Source organism: Protopterus annectens, chromosome 5.part1 (genome assembly GCF_019279795.1).
Source record: "Protopterus annectens isolate FY-2018-M chromosome 5.part1, PAN1.0, whole genome shotgun sequence".
In the NCBI taxonomy this organism is placed as follows: domain Eukaryota; kingdom Metazoa; phylum Chordata; order Ceratodontiformes; family Protopteridae; genus Protopterus; species Protopterus annectens.
Window position 1 is genome coordinate 383,023,049 of NC_056736.1, and position 18,015 is coordinate 383,041,063.

The window sequence follows — 18,015 nt, forward strand, 5'->3', positions numbered from 1 at the left end:
TAGATATACAGCAAGTTGTTGCTGAAATAGATATATCATGCATCAGAATGAATGAATGTAAAGGAAAGATAGGAATGCCATAACACAAAACCTGTTCTGTGGAACTTTACCAGCAGTTGTTGTGGAATTGCATTACATGACTGTGATAAGAGAACCAGCCATTCTAGCAGTAAATAATGTTACAGCAGCACTTTACAACCCCCACACAGTATCATAGCAGGACAATCCCCACCCAAATGTACAATATACCTGTGTGTTCAGGGTCCACCAAGGATGTAGGTAGGCATACTCAGTACTGGAATTGTCCAGTTTTCTTGAGCATCCTGTGCTAATGTCAACAATAAAAAGCACAAACTGTGCAGAAGTGAGTACATTAATATTCACAGTATAGCAGTTCACAAACAGTTCATGTGCCAAAATGAATACATCTCAATAACTACTTATGTATGGCAGTTAATTGTATAAGTAGAAAAGAAACTACATACTCCCATGTATCTTGTGTTAGCATTTGTAGGGGTGAGTACAATTCTACACTGACAACTGTGTACTGGAAATGGCAACATTCAGGTCTGAGTACAACATTTAAATCACTGGCTACACCCCTAGCTTCAGATATAAGAAGTATACCATCCGTCTGACTTAAACAACGGTGTCCACAGCAAACAAGCATAGGCCCCATTTTGGAAAGCTGAAAGGGCTACGCCTACCTGACTTAGCAATTTATAGCATTGGATTGCTATGACAGTGAGCACTGCTGTTACCACACAGCAGGCTGCATGCAATTACCAAATGGTGGCCACCAATTGGTGCAGAGGCCATCACATGCACATGTGCAGATACCTATAAAAGCAGGTTGTACCTGCTGTCCACACATGCAATCATTCCATTGCAGCTATTGAGAGAGAGAGAGAGAGAGAGAGACAGAGAGACAGAGAGACAGACATACACCCACATCAACATCAACATCAACAGACAAAAAAAAAAAAAGACACACGGAACTGAAAACTTCAAACACATACAAAGGAAAGGTATGTAACAGATATGTATTTACTGGCATCTAGTAGATGTTTTGGAAGAGTACTCTACATACTTTGAAACATCCATATGTGGCAGCAGTATGTATCTATGCACAGATGCCCTGCATAACTACTGCCATGGACAAATCAGTGTGTAGCTGTGTGCAGTGGGACATAACTGTGACATATGTAGTTCAGCATTAAATGTCAAACATCTGATCCATGTTATCTGTGTTCTGTACAGTAGTGTGAACAATGGCTGTTTGGGGGAGTAGCGCATACAGCTATATAAACATGGATGTGACAGAGTAACACATGCATGATAGTCATATTAACGTGTAGCTTAGCATTGGCAACTGCTGTATCAGGCTAGTATGCTAATCTAGCATTTGCAGCTATATATACACCCTCTAATATTACTGTGTGCTCACATGTGACACCTGTTCATGTTGCAGCAAGGCCCAACAGGTCAGCCGTGAGGTCCAGGGACTTACAACAGTGTGGACCTTGTGTGTGTATGGCACACACATATGGAGAGATATTTCTGTGTCAGATATATTAGCATCTGTAGATGTGCATAGAGCAAGGGACATACTGCAACTGTTTGTGAAGGGTGGACATATATATGTTGGTGAAGGTTGTTATGTGCATATTTCTATGTAGGTTGTAGTGTGTGGCAAACAAGACAGCATACAGTGCTGGTGTATGATATGTGGTGGTTAAACGCTGTGGGTATGATTTGTTAGGTTTGCAGTGTTGCAGCCAGTGAGGCCTGCTAAAGCTACATTCATTATTTTTTTATTTTACATTTGTTAACCGGGGGTGTCTGACTGAGCCAAAAAGGCCCTTTTCAGCAGAGGCTCGGGGAGAAAAGCTCCACAAAGAAAAATTACAGGCACATTTAGTTATTTAGACATGATAAGTATACACACAAATTGCAGGAGACATGTTTTTACAGTGGTATGCGGCACATAAACCGTTACAGTGGAGAGAACAAACAAAAAAATATTAATTTTAAAAATAAAGGTAATTAATAGATTTGTGGTGTACAGATGAAATTTGGAACATAGGTAGAATACATACATAGTACACAGGTACAGTACATACATTGTAGATTAGCCAGTGTTTGTGAGTAAGATTGAAAATTATTATCAAGTGCTCTAAATTTTGTATGTATGTGTTATTCACTTTCACTAGCCTGGGGAGCAATCATGGCACTGCCAACTTTCCTTGAGATGTTGCCTGATGAGGTCTTTAAAGGAGGCTTTGGATGATGTGTTTTGAATGCTTGTAGGGACAGAGTTCCCTTTTTTAGCCACTGAACTACTGTATATTGCATCTCCAAAGCTATTGTAGCTGTTGGTGACTTCTAGTAGTAGTTTGCTTGATGATCTAAGAGGCATTTTGGCTGAGTGATGTTGTACTAGGTTTTTGAGGGCAGGACACTTATTGGGGAGGTAATAGATAGAATGACAGAGGCAGAGCTGATTGTAGATTAGGAGGTTGGGCAGTTCAAACCAGTGGAGCTGTCTCAAAGCAGTACAGTGATGAGTTCTATATGAGCAATTTGCAGCAAAGCAGGCAATTCTGTTATAGCAGGCTTCCATTTTGCTTAGTTCAGTTTTGTTGAGATTAGTCAGAATGGGAGATGCATAGAGTAGGGTGGATAGAAGTTGGAAGCGAGCAATGGCTGATCTTGTGTTGTTGGTAAGAAATGGTTTGATATGGTAGAGCGACCCCAGTTTGACATGTACTTTTTTAATAGTTAAGTTGAGATGACTATCAAATTTTAGGTGGGAGTCTATGGTTATTCCCAATAGCTTAGCCTGTGCCACTGGAGCAATTGGAGTAGCATTAGTGGAGTAGATAGTGAATTGACTGTTAGTGTTTTTGTTAGAACTGGTTATAATCATAAGCTGAGTTTTCTTTGGATTGAGGATAAGTTGGGCTTTGGTAAGGTAGTTTTCAACATCAGAGAATGCTAGTTGAGTTGTTTGCAGGAGGGTGGGAATGTTTTGTGCAGCACAGATTAAGGTAGCGTCATCTGCATGCTGAATTATAGATGCATGGTGTGTGGAGGTATGGAGGTCATTTGTGAAGACTGTGAATAGTAGTGGTCCTAAGATAGAACCCTGTGGGACTCCTATAGTTATGGGCAGCTGAGGAGAGAGAGAATTTTCCCATTTCACAGCTTGGTACCTGTCAGTTAAGTAGCTTTGGAACCAGGTAAGAGTGGAATTTGATAGATGATATTGGTTTAGTTTGTTTAGCAGGATTTGGTGTGAGACTGTGTCAAAAGCTTTGGACATATCCAAAAAAAGAGTTGACACTTGTAGGCCTTCATTTTTGAGATGGTTTACTGTGTCTGTGAAGCAGAGGAGGGCTGTAGTGGTACTATCGGCAGGTCTGAGTAGGTGACAGGATGTTGCTGTTTGGGAGATAGTTTAGCATCTGGGTATGGATGCATTTTTCTAGGATTTTGGCCAGGGGGGAGAGTAAAGCAATGGGTCTGTAGTTATTAAGTTCAGTGGAGGTCCCGCCTTTATGTATGGGTGTAACATAGGATATTTTCCAGAGTTTGGGCACATAGTTTTCAACAATTGATCTGTTTATGAGAGTGGAGACTGGGATAGCAATAGCATCTGCTGTGAGTTTCAAGAAATAGCTGGGGAGTAGGTCGGCTGCTGTTGATGAGGTTTTTAGTTTGGAGAGCATGCTTTTGATTGAAGTGGTGGAAACTGTTTTGAGGGTAAAGATTGTATTAGTGTTATTTGTGTTGGGGGGGATAGTGAGGAAGGAACTGTCCTGTGATACTAAGGATAGAATTGAGTTCACAAAGTGGGAGTTGAATTATGTTTCGATGGGAACTTTAGTGTCAGGGGTGGTTGGTTTGGGGGTAGCCTTTTGGGTGGATTTTAGTAGCTGGTTTACATTTTTCCAAAATTTTTGGGTTGTGTTGGTATTTAGTTTGTAATGTTGTGTAGTAGGATTTTTTGTCCAGCCTAATGCATTTTTTGCACGGTTGCGCAGTTCTTGGTACTTAGTTAGGCTTTGTGTTTCTTTGTTTTTTTGATAGTAAAGCCAGGCAGTGTCTCTGGACTTGAGGATTTGTTTGGTTTCTTTACTGAGCCAGGGGTTTGTAGAGGTTCTAACCTTGATTTTGGGCAATGGAGCGACAGTGTCTAGGTGTTGTAGAAATTGTTTGTTGAAATATGCTACTGCCTGGTCAAGTGGGAGGGTTTTTAGGGGGGCCAGTCACAGTTACAGAGTAAAGTGTTGAGGACCTCAGGATAGAATTTTTTTGTGTTTCTAGTGGATATATAGTTAGTGGTTTTGCATATGCTTGTTCTACTACGTATAAAGTATATTATGTTGTGGTCACTTAAGGTGTCTGGGAGACTGCCTGTGTGAGGGTACAATGTGGGGTTGTTAGTTAGGACCCAGTCAAGGATGGATTCCCTTTTAGATTTTTTTATCACATCTAGTTGGAATTTGGACTAGCTGCTGGTAGCCATGGAGATGTATTAGATTACTTGGTGGTTGTGATATACAGGTGAACCAATCTAGGTTGAATTCCCCCAGAATAAGGGTTTCTTGTGAGTATGTGGAAGAACACCAGGATAAGAAGTCTTCAAGGCTAGCAGGTGTATTACCAGGTGGAATATAGATCACAATTGTGGTGATGACCTTTTTAAGGTGAAGTTGAAGTTGTGAGATAAGTATGTCCCAATTATTGGGGGAGGGGTAGGAGTTTGGTAATTGATGGACAGTTAAGTTTGACTTGTACAGTAAGGCAGTTCCACCCCCTTTACGAAGTGGTCTGTCTTGTCTAATGATATTGTAGCCAGTAGGGAGAACTTCTGAGTTAGCTATGTTTTTATTTAGCCAGGTTTCTGTTAAAGCAACTATGTCTGGGGAGTAGTGTGCTATTGTGGCCTTGAGTTCAGGTATTTTATTTTTGATACTTCTAATATTAATATTTAGCATTAAAAGATGGTTGGTTTTGCTGCTGTTGTTGATTTGCCCAGGGATGAAGAAAGTGGGGATGTTATGTTCTGACATTTGTGTTGGAGCAGTTTGAGTTGGACAGGATGGATACATGGGCTGAGAACACCTTCAATGCATTTCACACAAGACTGTGCAGTATTATTACATAACTGTATACCTCACAACCATCGCATAATTGATATTCCCACCATGAAAGGTGGACTGTTTATGTGCCTATATGTAGATCTATATGTACACCAATGGATGTTTATATGTATGTATGTATATATATATATATATATATATATATATATATATATATATATATATATATGTGTGTATATATATATATATATATATATAGAGAGAGAGAGAGAGAGAGACAGGGTCATATTTACTGCGACAGATGCCTGGTGACAAAGCCATGGCCTCAAGCTCAATGTCGAAAATGCATTGGCATCCCTTTTGGTAAAAACTCTGTACCCATGAACTATCACATAGGTGGTAGTCTACTTAACACCGAAAGTGTGATAAGAGACCATGGGACACAGTTGGACTGTAGTCTCCCCTTTGATAATCACAGTGCCACACTAGTCATGTAATCTGTCTACGTGGCACACCTCATCACAAAAGGTGTGTCATCCAGGGAAAAAGAGGTCAGTGTCCCCCTCTACTCATCACTCATAAAACCCATTATAGAGTACAATGCCCCTTTTGGTATGTACCTTACAAGACATCTACAGCAACTGGAAGTGCCACAGACATGCCTCAAACAGATGCCCTATGCAGACCGTCTCACAAAACCAAAGCTAGACTGTGCCACATACCGCCTACCCAGAGGTGACCTCTGCCTAACATACAAAGCTATGTCAAACTCAGAGCTGTTGGACATGCTCCACGTAAACATATCACAATCCCTATGAGCTACACACTCTAGGGACCTAAACCTTGTCACCTCAATAAACAGAACATGCTGGAGGGATAGATTCCTATCTCAGAGACATCCCATACTCTGGAACAAACTACCTATCAATAGCAAACAAATCTCCTCATTAGCAGTCGTCATGAATAATCCTGATGATTGGATGGGAGATAGGAAATACACCCCAGGAATCACCTCTGTGGCTCTGCTTGACAGGGGCACATGAAATTAAATTACATGGGTGTCAAAGGCCAGATATGGCTAGGCTTCTATAGGCCCTAGGGCCAATAGCCTATTACCTACCTATGAACCGATACACACCCACATGTACTTGTTGCAATAATTGCTATGTGAGGTTGACTGAGTGTGATGGTGAATGTGTTGGTGAATGTGTCAAAGTTGTGTATATGTGTGATAGCTTAGTGGGAAACTATTTCTGTCATGGTATTTTGTGTCCTAGCTATGATCCCAGAAAAAGATGTGTGTGCTATTGCTAGACAGAAAAAGCAGTATGGCATATGGTCTGACGTAGTCTGTTGGTGTTGACTGGGGTGTGCCATTGTAGGCTAAAGCAGTACATGTATTTATTTATTTATTTATTTTACATTTGTTGACCGGGCTAGTCCAACTGGATATATTTCCATTTTCAGCAGAGGCCCGGGGAGAAAAGCTCCACATTTAAAAAAAAAAAATTTTTTTAAGCAAAAAAAATAATAATACACATTATTTACCTATTCTAAAAAAAAAGAATAGTATGAGTAAAGAGCAGGGAGAAGAAAAATGAGAAAGTTGTCAAAAGAAGAAAGAAAGAGAAGAATCTAAAAAAAAAAAAAGATGAATAAATGAACATGTTTTAATGTTTTTAAAATGTATGCTTATTGATTGGTACTGCTGGTGAATCCAAATCCCCTATGAACTGTAGTACTACCTGAAGTTGTAGGCCTAAACAGCACAGTATGCTGTATGTCCACATTGCTTGGAACCACTATTTTGTGTGTTCCCTGCAGCCCTCACAGATTACATACCTCAGGCATAAGGTTTTGTAAGTACTGACACACAGTACTGTATGGTACACAGGTAAAGCTCATCTGGGTTGCCATACCTTTGTGCCTTGTATGTATGTCTGATGTGTGTGTGTGGGTATGCCTGTAACATGCCCTTGGTCATATGTGTGTTACAGGATATAAGTGTGTATCTAGCAACATGTATAGTCTAGTACAGCAGTATGCCACCTATATTCACGAATGTGCACATATGTTAGGCAGGGGTTTGCCATCAACAACTAGTGTGGTATACTGGTAATACTGTAACTGGACTTTACAATTATTCCAATGGATGACATATTTCTTTATGCATTAGCTTGATATATACCTCCTGTGGCTAGGTGGTGCATTGTGTCGCATACAGTGTGCCATGTACTGTTGTATAGTCTTACATACTGGTTTCTCTTTGTTGCTGTGCAGAACATGGTTTAATATATAGAGCATGCCAGGCACTGTCAGGCAGTTGTGGGTTGAGCACTGATATGTGGTATTGAAAGTGTGTATCCTCTGACAGCCAATAGATTGCTATATATGGCAGTTCAGTGATATCTGTAGTTTAGAATGTTAAGTGTGCCACATGACTTGCTCACACATATTGTTTCATTGTCTTCTAGGGTCATGGCCCACCATCGCAACCCTAACTATAGTCCAGCTGAGGATGAAGTAATAACAACCAGTCTGGTTCAGCACTACACCCTGCTTTTCTCAAGAACCAGCCAGGACCAGCATGAGCGGACTGCACTGTGGCAAGATGTTGTCCGTAGGGAAATGACATAGGCATGCATAACCGGACATATGAGCAGGTACGTCATCACTGCAGTGATTTACTTAGACATGTCCAGCAGCGTGTGTCTGTTGTTCATAGACAACAGCTTTCCACAGGTGGTGGGGTAACCATCCACCCCCACTTACCAGAGTAGAGGAGCTGCTCCTGAGCCTGGTGGCTCCTGGCCAACAACAACAGCAGCACACATGTATCATCATGGAGGCCGGAGCCACCCAGCAAGTTCACACGGAGCATGCAGGTAACATGGCATATCTGTAGACTACTGTTAACTCGATTGTTAGATCATGCATATGTGAGATGTGTACTGTGTAGTTAGAAGATGTGGAGCCTGGTGTTGTGAAATACTGATAATTTGGAACATAATCTGTAGGCCTGTGACTGTCAACCGTTGTACTACTGTAAGATTGCAAACCCACAGTAGCAATGCCACAGTTGTTGCCACTGACAAACTGCCTCATATCCTTGTAGGTCCCTCTGGTGTGACAGCAAGGCAGCAGACCCATGCTGGTGAGTGTGTTCTACATTTAATATTGCAAATATAATGTGCATGTCATAGGTGAGGTGTACGTCATGTACAAATGTAACACACCTACGCATAATGCATGCTGTGCATGTTTGCTGTGAGACTATGCACATCTCAGTAACATGAGTAGCTGCCTCAAACACATGCAATACACAGAGCATCCCAAACAATTGTGGCTACACTGTAGTGGACATTGGATAGGCAGAGTCAATACACATGCACACAACATACACAACTTTGTCATACGCAGTACACGTTAATATGCTACACATGGCATATTCAGACACCCGCTGTAAGGTCACACTCCAGTATCCCAAATGTCATCCACACAGCACACATAATATACCTGAGGGGTAGAGGCCTATCATGGGGCGGTGCGACACTCTTCAACACACAACACATTCATGTTAGGCAATGCTCCCTATTGGGCACCTTACAAACCCATGGAATAACTGGCTGTGAAATGGTGAATGTAGCCACGGTACTGCAGTTCAGGTACAACAAGATAGTTGCCGGTCTGGCACACATTAGTAGCCTTGAGTGACCACATGATGCTGCATGATGATGGCTCATGGTACTACACCCCATCCAGTTACAGTAACCACAGTACTACACATAGCATTCATTGCTATACACCTCAATGTTGTGTGTGTGCAAACATATGCATTGCAATCACCATTTGCACAAAGTGACACATATATGTCTTGTAATGCTATTGAGTGTATAGGTCACATACACATTGGATATGTGTGATGTTTAATGCTGCAGTTGTGTTGTAGCATGCCATGTCATGGCTGGCACTGGCATGTCCACAATATGTTCTACACTCACCATAACCACTGTACAATGGCTATGTTGAGCAATGGTATTCCATCAGGTATACATGCACCACTCATCCTGTGTGTATACATAGCATGCATGAGCTAAACCTGTGTCCACAATTATCTGATAAAGACACAGACGCTCTAATCAGAAATGGATATCTATGTGACACACCGATACGCATCCAGTCATACTTTGTATACCTGTGAGTGATGGTGCACAGGACATTGAAGAGCTTTTAATACTTGCACAGCAATGTTGTGTCCATGTACACATTGCATTCCAGGGTGAGGCCAATCACAGAACAACAACACACATGCATCAAATCCATGTATACTGTTATTAGCAAGGACTGTCAACACTGGCACTGCATGCTGTTGAGCAACACATGTCCTGCATGCTGACACGTGTGATATGACTGTTGGCTTGTGATACTGTACCCCACCATCAACCGCTATTGAGTATGTTCTGGATTGCTGGTGGTGTGTGTGTGTGTGTGTGTGTGTGTGTGTGTGTGTCTGCTTTAGTGAGGAGTGTATTTGTGTGCATGTGTGCATGTGTTCCGACATCATGTACAGGTGTTTCCTGTCTTCCTCTCACAGGTACTGAGGTTGGGCTGGTTCACTGCAGCAGGGAACCTGATGTCACTGACACAAATAGTGATAATGAAGATAGGTGTGTTGAGGCACAGGCATGTTTGCCAGGGTCTGTCGTTTGGCCACCAATCGACAGTACACAAGTGTCCACCCCATCCATGCACACAGTCATACTGCCAATACATCCATCACCAATGCCCTTAGCTGAGGGACAGTGTACAGCTGGCATTGGCCAGGAAAGTGTGGTATCTATGGTACATGCATCCCGACACAGCAGCCATACCCAGATGTCTGGAACAGTACCATATAGGCAGATGTCCAGGGGTTCTCGTTGGAGCACTGCTGGTCATCATGCCCATGGCAGACATGACACAGGTCTGTCTTACAACCTCATGCATGTTCCAGGCTGTCATGGAGGCACAGGCATGTATTGAATGGTACACCAGACAGGGACTAAGGGCACAGAGGGCACATAACACCACTTTAAATGACAGTATCCATGACCTAGCAGGTGCCATCCGTAATTACACTGAGGTCACTGACAGACGTTGGGGTGAGACATTAGATGTCCTCCGCAATGTCATGTCCATGTATCAGGACAGTGTGGGATGGTTGAGATGTCGACATGGACATATGCCAGCAACATCAGCAGCTGGCAGTCGCCGCGGACATCCCTCAAGTCACAGCTGCTCCCGTAGTGCCAGTACCAGCCCCAGCAATGTTGGGGGTGGCCTGTCCATAGACCATCCTAGAAGACCACGTGCACATGGCTCTGGCCAGTCCCAGCAGGGACCTGGGTCCAGTGTACATCTGTCTACATCTGAGGATAGTACCCAATCTGGCTTAGTACCTGATACTGTCAGTAGCATCCCTGCCAGGCACAGGTACCGTATCTGTGGCCAGAGATGTTGATCTGTAAAGCCTGGCAGGTACAGTCTGTGGCTGTCCCACAAATCCCCGTATATGGCAGCCACATGGTAGAACTGTGTGCATGCAGACATACTCACACATAAACCAGACACCTAGGGCTAACACATACCCGCACACATTACATCTACATTGGCCCATAACAGTACTCTTGGCCCTCACACACACACACACACACACACACACACACACACACACACACACACACACACACACATATACATGCCGATTGTATGGCTCAATGTAGGCCTCTGGCAAACCAACAACACACCCTGTGCATATGATGAAACCTGTGCCACCTCCTGTCATCTGTAACATTGATGCAGAAACAGGCAAATATGGTGCTGATGCACAGAGTGACTTTATAGCAGTATAGCAATGTTAGCATGTTGTCAGCAGTAAAGTGTAATAATATCCTTGAATGTGTAGCTGAGCAGGCATGATGCATTAAAGCTATGATTGTCAATGTAGTATTGTTTACACCAGTGTTAATTCCAATAGTGTATTGTCCGCGCACGTGCCACTTGGCTGATGTGTGTAGTATTGGCAGCATGTATTAAAGAGTGGACAGTACTTGTGGGATGTGTGCAGCACAGATTTGCAGGTGTACATTTGTGAACATGGTGGAGGTGCACTGTCTGCATGTATGTGCATAGTGGACACATGGTCAGGGTAACATGCCCTGTATTACATAGTGTTCTTGACAACTGACACACAGATGTAGGACACGCAGTAACATTTGGATCCTTCAGGTACTATACTATGCCAGTAACCAGTGGTATTCACCTGCACCCATTCCTGGGACTACTCCTGTTTGGCATATAGCTCTCTTAGGTACAAGCAACCACAGTAGGGATATGTCTGTCCATGTCTGGAAATGCGTACTGTGGCCTATAATGCATTCCCCAGATGACGCACACATCCTCCACAAGGGTATCATACAGACATATACCTGTTGTCAAACCCATGCTTTATATGCCTATAAGCCAACTAAAGCATAACCAGACACTTTTACAAAACATAGTATCCCCACAGTACCACATAGGTAGTAGCACATGTTGAACAGGTACCAATGTGTACATACAGCCAAGTGTTACATAAGCTCTCCTTTGGTAATCACATTTCCAAAGGTATTTTGAAATCCCTCGGTGGATCACATAAGCAATAAGGGCTCTGCATGCATATCCACAAAGGTTGTTGTACACCTATTATGAATAGCCATCATTGACAGACTTTGCTGCATTTGAACAGGTTTGAAATATACCTCAGGCATAAACCCTCACTCACACTATTCAATAGAAACCGTAATGAGTGTGTGTGACACGGATGACCTAGGCCAGGGATCACTGCAGTGGCTGGGCTTGCCACAAGCATACAGATGTGGCCTAAGGTCTGGAAAGTGGCAGCACACTCTGGCAAAGATAACAGATGTGTTCATGGAGAAAGCAGGGTTCCCACCTATGAAATAATTGAGGTCACATGTACGTATATGTATTTGCCACACAGCTACCTGACATGTGCAATGCACATACTGTTGTCATAGTGATATGTCATACAGTAGTAAAAGCAAAACCCATAACACATTGACCAATAGTGTCACACACACACCAAATGCAGGATTCAAACCCCTAACTAACTACTTTATAATAACAGAGCAGTACATATTAACATGACATGCTATACGGACTACTGGAAGATTTCCTTTCCACAGGTATATTTGTAGGATGGTGACATCATCAGACTTGACAAAGATAAGTATACCACTTTTAAGGTGTTTTAGTAGTCTCCGAAAGGGTTTTGCCTCTCCAAGGAGATCATACACACAGTTGTCAAGGGCAGGATTCAAACCCCTATCTAACTACTTTAAGATATTAGAAAATTATGCATTAACACAACGTGCTATACACATTATTAGGAGCTTTTTTTTCCACAGGTATATTTGTAGCATGGTGACATCATCAGACTTGACAAAGATGAGTATACCACTTTTAAGGTGTTTTAGTAGTCTCCAAAAAGGTTGCTCCTCTCCAAGGAGATCACACACAAACTTGTCAAGTGCAGGATTCAAACCTCTACCTGACTACTTTATGATACTAGAGAAGTACGCATTAACACAACACGCTATACACATTAGTGGGAGTTTGCTTTTCCACAGCTGTATTTGTAGGATGGTGACATCTTCAGACTTGACAAAGATAAGTATACCACTTTTAAGGTGTTTTAGTAGTCTCCAAAAAGTTTGCTCCTCTCCAAGGAGATACACACAAAACTCACACTTGTCAAGTGGATGATTCAAACTCCTACCTAACTACTTTAGGATACTAAAGAGATACACATTTACATGACATGCTATACACACTACTGTGAGCTCTTCTTTCCACAGGTATATTTGTAGGATGGTGACATCATCAGACTAGACAAAGTGGGTTACATTAGGTGACATTAGGTGGGCTACATAGAAGGAATTTCTAAACACTTTGGCCATGTGATCATCAAAGGAGAGTTTACTATCTACCTGGGTCCCCAGGGCCATAATTACTTTCTCTGTACATACTGGATTACCACCTATGTGGTAATTTGCATGCACTTTGTTTTATCCAAAGGGGATGACTATGCATTCTTTGGCATTCTGCTTGAGGGCATTGTTTTGACACCAGGTATCTGTCTCTGTAAGAACCTTCTTGAGGATGTCTGTGTCAGCCATAGAGTCGATTATGGACCACAGTTAGCAGTCATCTGCAAACTTGTTCAGCCATACTACTCCCATGCTTGCCTGTACCTCTGAGCAGTATCTACTGAACAAGTGGGGTCCCAGGACCAAGACCTGTGGGATGCCATTTGTGACTGGTTTAGAGTCGGACATGGCACCCACAACTCTGAACATGTGTGTTTGATCTGTGAGCCAGTTGGCCACCCATCCTGTGACATAGCTGTTAATGTTCAAGCTGGTAAGCTTGTCCATGATGACAGAGTGGGGAATGGTGTTGAAAGTCCTTAGTGAGGTCCAGGTGGGCTGTGTGGACTACTTTCACCTCCATCCATGTCCTTGGTACCTGTTTCAAATAAGTGAACTAGGTTTAGGAGACAGGATATGCCTTTAACAAAGCCAAGTTGGGTAGAGTCCAGTGTCTGGAGGTCCCCAATGTCTCTGTTTATGGGTTCCATGATAATTTGCTCCATAGCTTTGCAGACCAGGCTGAGTAGACCTATAGGGCAATGGTTTCCAGGTTCTGTTGTGCCCCCCTTTGTGGAGCTGGATGACTGTTGGTGTATGCCATTCTTTGGGTACATAGCCTGTGGTAAGGTTGAGTCTGGACAGTGAATGTAGGTGAGGGTGTAGTTCCTTTTGGGGTTGGTGTAGGATGCAGCCTGGGACACCATCCAGTCTCATTGATGCTGTGTTCTTAGCTTTGGAGAGGGCTGTCTTTACCTGCATGTCCATGAAGTCTGGGGCTCTGCATTCTTCTGGGATGGACACAGGCCCTTTTGGGGATGATGGGGGGAGTTTGCATTGAACTTGTCCCCCAAGATGTGGGCAATGTAAGTTGGTTCAGTGTATTTCTTGCCATTTTTCAGTAGCTGACAGCATATTTGGAAGTTGCCACCTAAATGTTTGGTATAGCTAACGAAGGCTTTGTGGTTGTTATTCCTACATTCCTTGGCAATTTGTCTTTAGAAACTGGCCTTGGATTATTTTATGAGCGATCATTGTGTCTTCCTAATAATGATCAGTGATGCCTTTCCTTTTGTGAAGTTTGCTCTATCATGTGTTCGTTTCCTCCTACTGTTGTATAGCTTATTTATGGGTGACAACCACCAGATTGGTTATTTATTTTTGGAAGAGTGCATCTTGGTTTTATTTGGGATGTCTCAATCCATGCATCCCTGTAGATGCTCATAGAATGCACTTGTAAGTGATTCGGCAGATTGTACAGCATTATCCTATAGCAAGGGGGCTTTGGAACTTTCCACTTTGGTCTTGGGAAGTGTGCAATTTGCTTTTGAAAATGTCTTCACAGTGGTTTCCTTGACTGGGGGTGGGGGGGTGGGATGTGGATGTCCAGTGTGATTACTTTATGATCTGATATTACCAGCGAGGGGTTTATCTCTGTTGTGGAACACTGGTACCCCGTGTTGGTGATGATCAGGTCCAGTACGTTGTCACCTCTAGTGGGCATGGTGACCAGCTGTTCCAGGATGTTTGAGTTTTTAAACTCTAGGAAACATTGGGCAAGGGACATTGTACATGAGTAATTCTCCCACTCAATGTAATCTCCTCATATAATGGTGTTTGATAGGACCTTTATATTTTCCACTGTTCTCAGGAATACTGAGTGAGGTTCCTGAGACAAGGTAGGTGATCTGTAGCAGGCTACAATCTGATAAGCAGCTTTGCCCAATGTTAATTGCACTTGCATGGTCTCCAAGGCCTCATGCTGTGCCACTAACCTGAAGGTGTGGCTATCCATAAGGTAAATGGATACACCCCTTCCTTTTGTATTTCACTCACGGTTATGGGGCCGAAGATCAGAGGGAGTGTTTTACTTGGAGCATGTCCAACAGCTCTGTGTTTGACATAGCTTTGAATGTTAGGCAGAGATCACCTTTGAGTTAGCGATATGCGAGAGAGTACAGCTGGAGCATTTTGAGATGGTCTGTGTATGGCATGTATTTCAGGCTGCTAATGTTCTTTGTGAGGTATTGCTGCAGGCTTTCCAGTTGTTGTAGATGTCTTGTGAGGTACATAGCAAAAGGGGCATTGTACTATATTATGGATCTAGTGAGTGATGAGTAGAGGGGAACAATGTCCTCTTCTATTCTGCATGAGACACCTTTTGTGATGAAGTGTGCCACATAGAAGGATTTCCCAACTATTGTGGGGATGTGATTATCACAGGTGTGTCCACTGTCCACCTGTGACCCAAGGTCTCTAATCACACTTTCAGTGTTAAGTATACTACCACCTATGTTGTAGTTCATGGCTACAGAGTTTTTACTAAAGGGGATGACAATGCACTTTTTGGCACTGAGCTTGAGGCCATGGCTTTGACACCAGCCATCTGTCTCAGTGAGGCCCTTTTGTAGGATGTCCACATCTTTAGTATTTACAATTATGGCTCCTAGTTTGCAGTCATCTGGAAACTTCATTAGCTACAGACCTTCCATGTTAAAGTTTACTTCAGGGAAGTAGATACAAAACAGGACAGGACACAGGACTGGACCCTGTGGTACTGCGCTCGTCACTGGTCCAAAGTCATACTTGGAGTCTGCTACTTTCACAGTGTGTGTTTTGTCAGTAAGCCAGTTGGCAACCCATCTTGTGACATAGCAATTTATACCTATTTTAGTGGGTTTATCTATAATTCCAGAGTGTGGGATGGTGTTGAAAGCCGTGGCAAGATCTACATAGGCTGTGCAAACTACCTTACCATTGTCTACAGTTCTGGTGACTGCTTCAATGTCATCTATCAGGTTTAGGAGACATGATCTGCATTTTACAAACCCAACATGGTTGTGGTCCAGAGTTTGGAGATTACCAATTTCTTTTTTTATAAGTTGTATGATGATACATTCCATGGCCTTGAAGAGCAGGCTCATCAGGCTAATGGGGTGCTAGTTCCTGGAATCTGTGGTGTCTCCACCCTTGTGTAGTGGGATAACCGTCACTGTGCACCATTCAGCAGGCACAAAGCCTGAGGTGAGGCTATGACTGAACATGGTACGTCAGTGTGGTTCCTGTTCATTCTGTAGTTTGTGTAGAACACAGCCTGGGAAGTTATCTGGTCCCATGGATGCTGTGATACTGGCTTTGGAGAGTGTTTTTTACCTGAGCAGCCGTGATGACAGCAACTTTACAGTCTTCCATTAAAGAGATGTGCTCTTTCATGGGTGAGAGGGGGGTAAAGTAAACACTGCTCCTATCTGCCAGGATGTTGGCAATATCAGTTGGGTCTGTATATTTAGTGCCATTGAGCTGTAACTCAGAGCAGATCTGAGTGTTGCCATGACATGGACCTGTCTGTTGGGCAGAGATCTCCTGAGTAGACAGTATGCAACAGAGTACAGATTGAGTTAAATTCAGTCTTGTTGCATGGGGCAACTGTTTGAGGCCAGTAATCCTCTTGTTGAGGTACTTCAGTGGTCTTTACAGCTGCTGAAGGTGCCTAGTCAGATTCATCGCAAGTGTGTTGTGGTACTCTCTGACGGGTCTGATGACTGATGAGTAGAGGGAACCTCCTTTGACCTACATGCAAAAACCTTGGCAGTTTGTGGGAACACATAGCATGATTTTCTGACCACTTTGTGAATGTGTTTCTGGAAGTAGAGATGACTATCCACATTTGTCCATAGATCCCTTGTTATCACCTCCATATTTAGGGTGTTGGCACCTATGTGGTATTTGTATGACTGTAGCTCGAGGCCATACTTTTGACACCACATCTGTCTGACTGAGACCCTTTTTAAGGATATCTCTGTTGTCCCAAACATCGACAACTTTTTGGCAGTCATCCACAAACTTTGCTAAACATAGCCCTCGTGTGTTTGACTGTATTTCTATAAAGTATACACCAGATAGGATGGGTCCCAGGACTGAGCCATGGGGGACAGCAATTGTTACCAGCTTGTACAGGAGACCACAATTCTTACCTTGTGTGATCTATCTGTGCCCCAGTTGGCAATCCATCAGATGACAGACATATTTATGCACAGGTTGTTGATTTTGTGGATACGACATGTGTCTGGGATGTTGGTAAAGAGCTTTTCAAGGTCTATGTGGGACATGTGTAGCTTATTTCATTGATGTATGTCCTAGGTGACTGCCTTGAAAACAGTCTAGCAGGTTTGGGAACCATGATCTGCCCATGACCAAACTGAAATTGGTAGGGTTGGGTGTTTGTAGGCTCCCAATAGCTCTGTTTATGAGTTCCATCATGATGGACTCCATGGCCTTGCAGATCAGGCTTAATAGGCTTATAAGACAATAGTTCCCATGGTCTGTTGTGCACCAACACTTGTGGAGTGTGCCAATCGTTGCTGTAACACATTCAACAGTTTCATATCCTGTACAGAGGGTGAGGCTCAACAGACTGTTCAGGTGCAGGGTCTGTTTGTTCTGGAGTTCTCTTATAACACAGCTAGGGAAACAATGTAATGCCATAGATGCCATGTTTTCAGGTTTGGAAGGAGCTGTTTACCCATTCTATATGTGATATCTGTGTTTTCACAATCTCCAGGTATGATGATAGGGCCTTTTGCGAGTGAGGGGGGGTATGTATGTATGAGCCTGTCTGACAGGATGTTGGCAATGTCAGCCATTTACAGTTTGCACTGACTCAGGACATATATGAATGTACATTGCTATGTATGACATAGCGGAAGGAAGCGTCATGG